The sequence below is a fragment of the Leopardus geoffroyi genome, chromosome B4 (genome assembly GCF_018350155.1).
Source record: "Leopardus geoffroyi isolate Oge1 chromosome B4, O.geoffroyi_Oge1_pat1.0, whole genome shotgun sequence".
NCBI classification, from domain to species: Eukaryota; Metazoa; Chordata; class Mammalia; order Carnivora; family Felidae; genus Leopardus; species Leopardus geoffroyi.
In genome coordinates, this window is record NC_059341.1 from 19,179,204 (window position 1) to 19,192,327 (window position 13,124).

Genomic DNA, 13,124 nt, shown 5'->3' on the forward strand with positions numbered 1-13,124 from the left:
AATTATTCTATTACTATGAATAGACAGCCTTTAGAGAAATAATGATTTGTCTCCCATTAGCAGAAATGAGTTTCACATCACAAACTTAAATTATCTGTTGAACTTCTTTTCAAGAATGGCCTTTTTAAAAAAAATAAAATGATGATCATAGCACGAGTACAGTAACTTTTTCTAAGCCAACAAGCCAGAGGATTTAGAATATAGATGATTATCCTTTCAGAGGAAGAGAAAGCAAGTAGCAAAGTTTCTTTTTAGTCAGTTTGCCTTGCTGTAAGAAAGGAGCTTAACCTTACATACCGAGGCAGTCCTGAAGGGCCGTGCGCTACACAGCAGAGAGATTTCTCCTAGGTACAGACAGGTAAGCATGGGCATGAACTTCGTGGAGCCCTTTATTATTATTATTATTATTATTATATTATTATTATATTATATATTATATGTTGTATATATTATTTATAATATATATTGTCATATATATTATATATTATTATATATTATTACATATACTATATATTATTATATATTATATATTATTACATATATATTTTATTATTATTATTATTATTAATTTTTCAGCCCTTGTCCCCTCATGGGAATTGCTGCTGACTTTATTTCCCACATCTGCCGTAGAGTTTAGAAAATGATTAGGAGACCATGAAGAACCTTCAGATCAACCCAAACTTTTCCTTCACATCGCGGTGAAAGGTTTACATAAAATAAGCAGACAAAGACAGTGAAGGGAAAAACATTTATTATGCATTAGTCAGCGAGCTCAAAAACCATAAAATTCATTTTTGACGGTTACCCTGATTTTTTTTTAATGTTTTTATTTATTTTTGAGACAGAGAGCGACAGAGCATGAGCAGGGAAGGGGCAAAGAGAGAGGGAGACACAGAATCGGAAGCAGGCTCCAGGCTCTGAGACATCAGCACAGAGCCCGATGCGGGGCTCGAACTCACAGACTGTGAGATCATGACCTGAGCCGAAGTCGGACGCTTGACCGACTGAGCCACCCAGGCACCCCAACCCTGATTTTAATCAAAGCCTATTTTAACATTATCTCAAACTCTCTTTTTAACTTAACTCACCTGTTATTGTTGGTCTTTAATTGGTTATTTATGAAGCCCTGTGTATGAAAACCTCAGTCTCTCTCCTGTGTTCTCTCTTACACGCTGCTACCACACTCACAATGCTTCTGACACCTGCTGTGTGGCGATTGTCCCACGACAAGCAATTCTGTGACACCAGATTGGGGTCCTCCAATTAAACTCAGTTCTGACACTAACTACCGGGAGATAACATCAGATCCCGTAGGTGAAGGGAACGGTTCCATGAGACTGCCCCCATTTTATTTTCCATTTCATGTGGTAGGTCCCCAGGTTACCCACCACTTCTGTCTGACTTGTCTATAAATGAGACATTTCCATGACCTCCACCCTCCTTGGATTTGACTATGTGAACAGCTCAGAGAACTCGGGGAAACACCTTTACCAGCTTAGTAAAGGATATGACAAAGATGAACAGCCAGATTTAGAGATACATAGAGTGAGGTCTGGAAGGTTCCCAAGTGTAAGAGTGTCCGTCCTTGTTGAGCTGGGTGCACCGTCCTCCTGTGTTCACCAACCTGGGAGCTCTCTAAAGCCTGTATTATTGGGATTTATGGAGACTTCCTCACATAAACATGATCAATTATTAACTCATGTCTAGCCCTCCGCTCTCCGGAGAAGGGGGGCAGGGTTGATCACGGTTTGGTCTTTCTAGTGAGCATCCCCCATCCAGGAGCCCACCGAGAGTCACCTCGTTAGAGCAAAAGACACTGCTACCACCCAGGAAATTCCAAGGGATTCAGGAGCTCTGTGTCAGGAACCGGGGTCACAGACCAGATAGCAGAACAAAAGATGTTCCTCGTGCTCTTATGATGTAGGAGTCGCAAGGATGTCAGGAGCTCTATGCCAGGCACTGGGAGCAGAGACCCATATACCTCCTTCTTACTATCTCATAACCTTAATAAAACATCTCTCTGCACGTAGATAGATGCCACCTGCAAATTAGCCTGCCCCTGAAGTCTGCCCGTGGGTATAACCAGGTATGACTGGGATTTTTCTCAAGGCCACTCTTGTGTTCCTAACTTTAACTGGACCCTAATTAAAGACTCTTAACAATAGATAGAAGAATCAAAGACATAGTGCAACTAGAAGAGAGATCACAAGCCACCAAACCAATGCTGCTCTTGCTTAGTTCAACTGTGAGAGCTGATCACTGTGGTCACGGAGAGGCAGAGAAAGACTAGAACCAGTTAAGACCTCCTAGTCAAGGCCAGCGAAGGTGCTTGTTTGGGTTCCTAACTCTTGCTAGAATTCAGTCCTTGCTCCGGTGTTGGCACATGAAAAATCAACATTTTATCATTCAGCAAGTAAATAATAACTATCGAAGGTACTGCAGATGCAACAGAGAACAAAACAGAAAAGGTCTCTGTTTTCGGGGCGCTTTACATTCTAATGTAACCTGGAGGAAAACATCGACACATAAATATAAAATGTTTTTCCAGCGATGGAAAGCTCTAAGAAGACAGATAAAGAAGGGAATGGATAAAGAGTGATGGAACGTGCTCTTTTCGGCAAGGTGACAGAGAAACCTCTTTGAGCAGGAGATCTTAGCAAGAAGCCGGAATGAAGTGAAGAAGTGAGCCATATGCGTATCTGAAGGAAGAGCGTTCCAGGCTAAAGGAACAGCAAAGACCCATACGGTGTGGCGGCCACATGTGCGGGGTATCCTACGACCACCCGAGAGGCCAGTGTAGCTCAGTTAAAGTGAACAGGAGGAAGAGTGAGCAAGAAGAAGGCATTATGATCTGTGGTAAAGAGTTCAGATTTTACTCTGATTAACACGGGAAGCCTTGGGGTGCCTGGAAGGCTCAGTCGGTTGAACATCTGACTCTTGGTTTTGACTCAGGTCATGATCCCAGCGTCGTGGGATTGAGCCCTGCACTGGGCTCTGTGCTGAGCGTGGAGCCTACTTGGCTTTCTCTCTCTCCCTTTCTCTCTGCTCCCCACCCCAAATAAATAAAAACGCTTAAAAAAAAAAAAAAAAAAGATGGGAAGCCTTGCAGGAGTTCAAACAGGCAGTGTCTTGCTCTAATTATGAGTTTAGCAAGGTGATTTGGCCCTCATGTGGAGAATGGGCCATGGGGGAGCCAGAGGAGAGCTCCAGAGCCACGTGGAGGCTTTTGCAACATAGTACTAGATGCTAACGGCTGGGACACAGGGATAGCAATGAGAGTGGTTAGAAAGGAAACTGGACCAGAAGGTTAGGACAAGAGTCAAAGATGACTCCAATTTAGGGATCAGAACAATTAGAAAAATGGAGTTGCCCTTACTAAAATGGGGAATGTGGAGAGGAAACAGATTTGTGTGTTGGGGGACCAAGATTTCAGTCTGGGACTTGTCACACTGGGTTATTTTATTAGACAGCTGAATGGAACGTCAAGCAGTCCCTTTGATACACCAGCTAGACGTGTAAGGAGCGCATTTATTTTATTTTATTTTTTTAATCTTTCTTTATTTTTGAGAGACAGACAGCATGTGAGCAGGGAAGGAGCAGAGAGAGAGACACACACACACAGAATGCGAAGCAGGCTCCAGGCTCCGAGCTGTCAGCACAGAGCCTGACACGGGGCTCGAACTCACGAACTGTGAGATCATGACCTGAGCCGAAGTGAGACGCTCAACCCACTGAGCCACCCAGGCGCCCTGGGAGTGCATTTAAATATTTACATTTTGGACACATTCCACACAGTTCAAAGCCATGTGTCTATCTGTGGTCATCCAGGAAGTGAGTAGTGATAGGAAAACATCAGCCTTTCAGACAGAAGATAAGACTTCTTTTTTATCTGTCTCCCAATACAAAGACCTAAAAAAAAAGCATTCCCAGAGAAATGACTACTATCTTAGAAATCCAGTAGTCGTCAGGAAGATGCATGTCTCTGTAAATGGCAGTGACCGTAGACCAGAAATGGTACTGTGATAATTTAATAACCAAAGTCTGTCTTGTCTTCTAACTCTATAGTACGGCGGAAATTGCTCTAGATGGGGTGGTTGGAATCTAGTCACCTCCTTTCCAGAGTCTCAGTTTCCTTATTTCCAGAATCTAATGGTTGGAGAGGCTCTAAGTTTCCTTCATGTTTCACAAGTTGACTCTCACATTTTGCTATTTATTTATTGCATTCTACAATGACAGATGGCTAGAGTATTTTTATTGTAATCGATTTTCTCCCTCTCCACACACACACACACATACACACACACACACACACACATATCCATATATCCCTGCAGAGAGAAAAATACAGTTTTTAGAACTAAATTTTTGTCCAAACCAAATGCCTTTCAGAATCCACATGCCATTTATTACTCTTATATTCACACTGAAAACAGTTCTCTCCTTTTTTCGCCTTCTGATTTTCCGGACATCAATGCAATCAGGAGTAATCCAATTGATCAATAGACTTGTGCTCGTTGAACTGTGGCAGTGAATCCAGGATTCCAGAAATTCCACTGTCAGTTAATTGCGTGCGGTTTTTCTTCAAGATTTAACAAGTGCTTTTCTTCTCTAAGTTCTGACGTGTACAATATAAACTGTGCCATCTTTCGTTTCATCAAACACTGTAAACACAGAATTAGATACCATGCCCAAAGGCAATGCTAAACTATGCAGGATTCGCATTGAGCCATCAGGACAAGTTGGAGCATCACATTATAATTCTCTAGCCTAGCTCTTCCCCAAGCATTAATACCAAGGTTTCCTGAGGTCATAGGGAGATGATTTAGAGGAATTTAGAGTTAGTCAAGTAAATTAAATCATAATGTCAAGAAATTGAAAACACCTGCACCCACAATGTATCAATTCTTTTTCAACTCCTAGCTTTTACAAAGCATATTTAAGAAGAAATGCATAAAAGACAGCTTGTTTAAAAGCATTTCCTAAACCAGTTGGAACGTTTATATAAAAATTAGAGGTTTTTTTTATACTTAGCCCCTAACTTAGGCTATTTGATATGCCCTCACACACGTATCTTCATGGTTATGCAATACACTTAATTCAAAGAGAAACCCTAAAAGGAATCACAAACCCAATAGACAAGAGGAAATAAATGGGGGGGAGGGGAAGATAGCACTTCCATACAATGGAATTTTTAAAAGTCATTAAATATCACTCTTTGAAGATTGTTTAATGATACAGGGAAATGCTTCTGACAATAGTAAGTGAAAAGAAAAATGTGTAAGAACAGTATGATTTTAAAATTTTACAAAGAAGTATGTATTTCAAATCAGTAATGGTTTTAAAAGGCTGAAAGAAAATGTTTCTCCAAGTGACAGAATTTATCATTTATTCATTAAAAAATTTTTTAAAAAAAAGGGGGCGTGCGCCTGGGTGGCTCAGTCAGCTGAGCGTCCGACTTCGGCTCAGGTCATGATCTCACAGCTTGTGAGTTCGCGCCCCGCTTCGGGCTCTCTGCTGACAGCTCAGAGCCTGGAGCCTGCTTCTGCTTCTGCTTCTGTGTCTCCCTCTCTCTCTGCCCCTAACCCACTCGCATTCTGTCTCTGTCTCTCTCAAAAATAAATAAACATAAAAAATAAATAAATAATTTATCATTTATTTTTTATTTTATTTATTACAGTAATCATGTATTTATGTTGAGAAAAATGTTAATTTTGGATGGATCAGAAATGCAAAATCATTCAACTATCAGAATAACGTTGTAAGTAATTCTACAGAGGTTGGATCTCATTTGCCTTTCCAATATTGCTGTAGTTTTATGATCACCCTTGTACCCGATAATCAACAGCTCTTCGCTTATAGGTAAATATGCCTTATGATTGTTTCCACAGAACTCTGACTTGGATAGGGTCAACCATCCTTTTATATAGGCTTCAATATGTTTTAACACTGTGAAAGAAAAAATTATTATTCAATGACACTTGGGCTTTTTTTTTAATGTTTATTTATTTTGAGAGAGGGCGTGCAAGCAGGGGAGTGGCAGAGAGAGAGGGAGATAGAGAATCCAAAGCAGGCTCCACACTGTGGAGAACCCCCCGGTTGTGAGACTCAAACTCACAAACCGTGAGATCATGACCTGAGCCAAAGTCGGATGCTCAACCAACTGAGTCACCTAGGAGCCCCTAGCTGACACCTGATAAAGATGATAAGAAAGATTTTATTCAAGGGGGACATCACAATGGTTATAGGGACCCCTGAAATAGCACCTTGCAGTGAGGACAAGATTGGACTCAACTTCGAATACAACAGGGGCAACTGGGATAAGGGAGGAGCCAAGGAACCCGGGAGGGGTCAGTGGATGGAAACTTATGAAGGGAAGATATCAGGGGTAGGGTGGATTCTGGCTAAACCCATGTAATAGGATTTGTGCTGAAGGCTGGCCAGAGTGAGTAGACATCACCTGGCAGACAATGGAAGATGAAGAACCCCTGTTAAATATCCAGAGTTATCAGATATGGAGCATGAAGGGTTCTAGCTGAACCAACTTAGCAGGGTTCTTGCTAAAATTGGACAATGCAACGAGGAACACAGAAGTCCAAAAGTCGAAGCCGGGTTGAGAAATTCAAGGGAGCCTAAATAGAGTTTGGTCAAGGAGAGAATCTTTGGCAACACAAATCAGAATAGTCCATAGAATGTAAGTGGTGTGAACTCCAGCATCCAGTTTAGATCTCAACTAATTTGGATCGAATGATTTTCAAATTCAGGATACACAGATAAGACACCTGGGTTGAATTAATCCAGGTGGGAATCCTGCTCTTCAGAAGCCTCAGACACTAAGGAGGGGATGTGTAGATAACAATTCCCCATAATGCATATTTCACATTAATTCATAAAATAAAATATGTAGCAGGTGTCAACGTGATATATTCATACATAAGTATAAATATTGTTATACAGTTGTTAATTTAAGTGGAGATTAACCTTAAGACGCATTACGTCTGATTTTGCCTTTATTCTAAGAGACTGGGAATAATTTCTGTGCCTCGTTATGCTCAAGGGAAATCAGATCTATACATTAAGATGTAAACAATCCAAACACAGTAAGAGGAGGTAGGGGAGAGATTACAGAGTCCAATTTAAATACTGAAAAGGGAAACATTTTTAGAAGCCAAAACTTATAAGCCTCCAAATTTCTCTTTCTTGCTGAATGTTGTAAGCTTTTGACCCTAAAGGAGCATCACATTTAATCTCTTCATGTATTTATTTGATTATAGTCTTAACGTATCGGTTGTATGATGGTGGTCTTCTTACATTTTAGTTCTCCCGAAAGCAAGAGCTGTCTCTGTTTAATTTGAATCCGTGGTACTTGAAGTGATACCACTTGATTGCAATTATTAAGATGATGACTATGGTGGTCCTGCTGCTGCTTTTCAGAAAAGGCTCAGGAAAATCCATCCCACGACCGTAAAAGACAGTTTTACTGAGGCAACATATTATTAACTCATAGTAACTGTAGGCACTATTCCGAAAGGCCCCAAATCATTGTAAAAGTACACACAAAAAAGGAGAGGTACTAACGTATTCACTCCGGGTGGCTTTTAGGCAACACATTAATTCTTGAACATGAATATAAATAAATAATAAATAAAACGGAATTCATCCCAATCTATCATAGGACTTCTCTGACAACACAAAAGTCAACCAAATAAATCAGAATAATAAGATTTTGACAAAACAAGACATTTATCTATTCCCAGAGAAACGTATTGGTCACACAACTTATAAATTGCCAATAGAGTTTCTCCATCCATCACCAAGATTCCATCTAATGACAGGGAAATAATTACCACACCTCTAGCATGCCACGCCATCTTTTGATATGTCAGGAAGTGAAACAGTACATAAATGCAGCCCTCTCTGTGTGGACAATACCTGTGGGGGGGGATAGATTTTTGTTGTTGTTGTTGTTTTCACTAACAGCATCTAAATTCTCTCCGGAATAAGTGGGGAATGTTTGTCATCATTCTACGGCTTCAGGAAAGGCTGAGTTGCTTTCCATGGAAGACAGAATATTTAATTTGGGCCTTTCTATAGGCTATCCCAACCCTTTCCCGACTAACATTCCCCCCCCCCAAATGTGCTAATATTTTAAAATAATTCAGATTCATATTTAAGGTAATTCAGATTCAGTTCCAACCCACTGGGTCTCTGCAGCTTAACAATAGAAATTTTCTCTAACCTGAAACCTGTAGGCATCTATTAGCATAGAATTTGAATATTTGAATAAATGAATGGGGATCCCGTTTCCAAATTTTACATGCTATTTTTCACATATATATCTCTCACATATGCGTATGAGAGGGAAAACCTGTCCAGCACTGCAAGAGTGATAGTCCATTCTGATTGCAAAGGCAACAAGGAACCTTGCTGGTAATCAGGCAGAGGGGACACCCATAAAGCCAGCTGTGTAATCAAAAGGAAATGCTGTTCCTCCCAAGGCCATATGCAGCAAGCGTAAAACGCCATAACAACTCTCTTCTTAAGGGAACACTGCTTTGTCACCAAAGACGCTCACAGCCCTACATCACTATAACTCATCTATTACAGGGGGTATCTAATTGCTACACGTTCCTTGCCTCACGACCACACGTAATTCTTAGTTAATCATCGCTAACTTGCTGAGAAACAGCCAAGGATTTAGAACTGATTCCCACTGGCTTCCACTGGGCCCTCTTCAGAACCTTTCAGTGAGAACACAAAGTCTGTAAAAGACACTTCCCCTTGTGCATTCTGGGCGCTTCTGAAGGCACCCCCTGCCCCTCATTGCAGATCAATATATCAGATCTTATCAGACTACAGGTTTGTCCGCAGTGATCTGTAACTCATTAGATTTTTCACGAAGTGGAGGTTTTACTGGGAGTTGGCTGAGCCCCTCAATGCACCACGACTCTAATAATGAACACATTTGAGACACCTTGACTCACATCTTGTCCAGTCTTCTCTGTCCACAACTGCAGGAGTTTTTCACTGAACCAAGGGTCTGATGACCTCTTTGGCCCTTCCGTGCCAGGTTTCTTATCAGTCTCCCAGGATTTGGGGATTAGATTTCTGACTTTGTCAGACTACAGGTTTGTTACTGGTGGTCTAGAAAAAAAAAAAAAAAAAAAGATGATAGGTAGATAGATAGATATAGAATTGCTTCTTCAGTTCAAAAGCAAATACTTTTTTGAGATTAGGTACATTAAAGGCACAGATTTAGATATTTAGCTTTCTCGTTTAATTATTCAATTGTTTTTACTAACTTTTATGTAACAATGGACATATTTATAGACAGAAGAAATGAAGGATTCAAGTGGGGGGAGGGGCGAAGCCCTCTTGGAAAATTCATTTTCAGAGAACAGTTTAGGTCTGGTTTGGTTTTGGCTCTAAGAATTCTTGATCCCCTTCATCAACATAATTTTATTGCCCTTTTATGATTATATGAGCGATACATCTTGGTTCCTTTATTCACTCGATAACTTCCTTTTTTTTTTTTTTTTTTTACAATCAGGCAAGAAGAGAGGACACTCAGGCTGATTAGCAGAGTTTTTTTCTTTGTTCCTTTTTTCCCCTCTCAAGTCATAATGACCTAAGATCAGAGCCCTCTGATCATTTATGCTGCTACCTTAGGATCCAGTTTCATTCTACAACTGGCTGAAGCATGAAATGAACTAAAATAAACCGAATTGAATGGAACTGAACTGAACTGGAATAATGCGATTTCCAGTACACTCGACGCCTTAAGGACCGAGAAGCTACCTCACCCACCGTCCTCCCAGAGGTCCCAGCGCCAATGACCAACCCAGTCAAGACTCAGTGCATGACTGTTGGGTGTAACCTACCCTGGTTTTACCAGGGCTGAAAACACCGTGAATTGCATTAGAGAGAACTGTAAGCTAATTGCCAAAGCACATAACGTCATCCAAATATATCTTTATTTCAGTCATACCTGAGGAAACAAAATTTAGACAACAAGCCAGAAAGGAAATGGAAGGACTTGAATACTGAACACCAATTTCCCCTCGATTCACCTGCTTTCTCCTTCCTCATCCCGTTCGTCCTGTCTTCTATTCCCATCCCCATAGTTTTTCTAGTATTTGTTGGATGTTTACTACATGCCCGGCAGCGTGCTAAGCACTTTCCGTGCATGGTCACATTTGACCCTCACGGTGGCGCGCCAGCAAGAGGAGTAAAGAGACTCGCTTAAGGCCACCCCACCGTCAATTCTGAGCCACGTTCTGTTCAAGCCTAATCTCCAAATCTCTGAACCCACATCATTATTTACTGCACTGGTGAAATAATGAAGTGGAGGCAATACTGTTGGTATACAAACTAGCTGCAGATTTACAAGTAACTAAGTAGGAACTCTCCAGAAACCCAGCACAGCAGTTAGCACTATTTCTGTCTCCTCCTTCATCCTGGTAGTCTTGTATATATCATGCCTCCTAGGAGGCATGATATATACAAATAGTCTTGTAGTCTAATACATGTATTTATTAAGTTTTTTTGTTTCCTAGCCATATAAACAACTCACGTATAAAGTTACCTTTGAGTTTTATGACATTTTTTTTCTGCCTTGGTTGCTGTTAACTGAGCACATTTCTATTTGTGAATCATCAGATAATGAATTTATATTTAGGAACAGAAAATCATTTCACTTGATAAGTATGCAGGTGTTGGTGTTCCGAAGCACCAAATACCAGATGCAGATGCTGAACACTCAATCTCATGGCAGGATTCTCTCCTTGAAGATGCTCCGGGATCATAAGGCTTTCCGAAGACTCAATTTTCAAAATAACCGTTATGATCTTCACATAGCAAATCAGCAAATCATTTTTTCATTATAAATCTCTTTTGTTGGGAAACAATTTACTCGAATTCTAGGTGGCAGGTTCACTTTCATGTTCTTCTTCTCTACAGAAATCCATTAAAAATAAATCCACAATCTTGGCAGATTTCACTAAAAGATTGATGTCAGACTCCTTAAAAAAGAAAATTACTTGGGCAGAATTCTGACTGAACAGCAGCTGCCCCTCTCCCGTTTGCTTGTTTTATTCTGCTTTTTATCTTTTCAGTTTGGTTTTTGTTTTCAGGAAAATTATAAATACACATAGGTGAGTCAAATAGCTCTTTTAAGCACAAGAGGAAGAACAATGGAGCTCTGGAATCACTGTCCAGCACATATGTGCATTTCCCACCCTCTAGTGGCAGCCATTTTCAATTTGTAGCTTTCTTGTTACTGTTGTTCATAGTAATCTCCATAACTAAGTAGCCTCTAATGCTTCTTTGGGTAGTTCTGTTTTACGAATCATCTATAGGCTTCCCCCTATGGAAGATGAAGATTTAGGTTGCTTTCACTCTCTCTCAACCCAACCAACTACCAGTATCATCTCACCAAGTTTGGTTAGATTACCATCAAATACTTACCTTATTGAGGCACCTGGGTGGCTCAGTTGGTTAAGCTTCTGACTCTTGATTTTGGCTCAGGCCATGATCTCATGGTTCTTGAGTTGGAACCCCACATCGAGGTCTGTGCTGACAGTGCAGAGGCTGCTTAGGATTTTCTCTCTCTCTCTCTCTCAAAATAAACATTTTAAAAAACATATAAATACTTACCTTATATATTTATGTAAATGCTGGAACATATGTTAATTGATAACAATTTTTCCGTGCATGTGGCACAATGTTTTTTATTTACCTGGAGTTAATAATTGTCACGTTTTTGTTTGCTTAGTTTTGTAAATACTTACCACTAACTCATCTGCAAAATTGCACTCCCGTGTTTATACTCCCTCTCATAAGTTTCAAACACATGTAGTACTTTTAATAAGTTCATCTCAGGGGAGACATAGCTTTCTGACATCTTCTGGTCTGGACTGGTTTCTTACTGGGCCATCTCTCCAGCTGCCTCTTTCTTAACCACAAATTTAAGATTAGAATCCTGTGCCTGGGTCCTGTATCTTCCTTGTTGTCAGTTTAGTTCAGTTTTTGGTGGAGCATATTCCCAATACCATCCTAAGAAAGCACGTGTGTGGGAAGTAAATTTTACAAAGCCTTGGTCTACAGGTGTCTTTATTCTTGATTGCAAATCATTTTCCCTCAGGGTAATTAAGGTATTTCCACTGGCTTCTTGCTTCCAGTATTGTTTTTGAAAAGTCAAAGCCACTCTGATTCCTGATCCTTTGTAGGAATTCCCCATCTGGAAGCTTCTGGGTACTTTCTTTTGCCCCTGTATCTGAAATTCACAATTGAGTGTTGAGTGTATTTCTGTTTTTATAGATTTTGTTGTCCACTCAGTGGACCCTTTTCATCTACAAACTCATCTTCCATAATTCTGGGTAGTTTCTTAAATTTTTTGTTCTGATAATTTCTTCTCCCTTTTCTTTTTTCTCTCTGTTATTCAGATGTTAGAATTCACAGAATAAATCTTTAATTTTTGTGTTTTCTCTTTCTGTCTCATTCTCCTGTATCTCTTGCTGAATATTTTGTTTCTAACATATTTTTACTTCCTGGAGCTTTCTTTTTGTTGCTGTGTGCTGATTATTCTATTTATACAAAATCTGTTTTTGGTTTTGGTTTTGGTTTTGGTTTTGGTTGCCTAGATAGATAACTGCTCCTATCTTTCTGTTAAAATAAAACTGTTTTTATTTTTGTTTTTTATTTTTTTCCCTCCTGGCATCATCTTGGTTTCTCTCAAATTACTTTTCTCTTTGTGTTTGTTTTGTCAACTTTCTTATTAGCAGCTTTTCTCAGATGACTAGTGATCTTTGAGAGTTCACATTTAAAAAACAAAAACTGATTACAATTACAGGCTGATGAGGCTTCTCAGCTGTGAAGGGTGACCTTTACCGGACCTTCTTGTTTGGACACCCTGAGAGCAGAGGTTTTTTCCATTGGCCTAGTCAGATTGCCCAGTGAAGACTCTTCCAGTCTCTTGCCTTGAAGCTAAAGGCCTGACCTGTTTGGGGAGCCAAAGTGAGGAAGAGGTTGGGTGTCTCAAAACTCAGTTTGTGAAATTTCACTTAATCCTCTTGTTTGTAGAATGGTATCTCCACCCTCAATTCTTTGGAAAGTCTTGCAACCCAAAA

At 40.1% G+C, this 13,124-nt stretch overlaps 1 long non-coding RNA gene across 1 annotated transcript; it reads left to right on the forward strand.

Annotated features, from left to right (window-relative positions):
* Window positions 1-5,784: 5,784 nt before the first annotated feature.
* LOC123590448 lies at window positions 5,785-10,537 on the forward strand. The gene is made up of 2 exons (XR_006708762.1): window positions 5,785-5,859; window positions 9,548-10,537. It is a non-coding gene; the product is annotated as an uncharacterized LOC123590448 (long non-coding RNA).
* The last annotated feature ends 2,587 nt before the right edge of the window (window positions 10,538-13,124 follow it).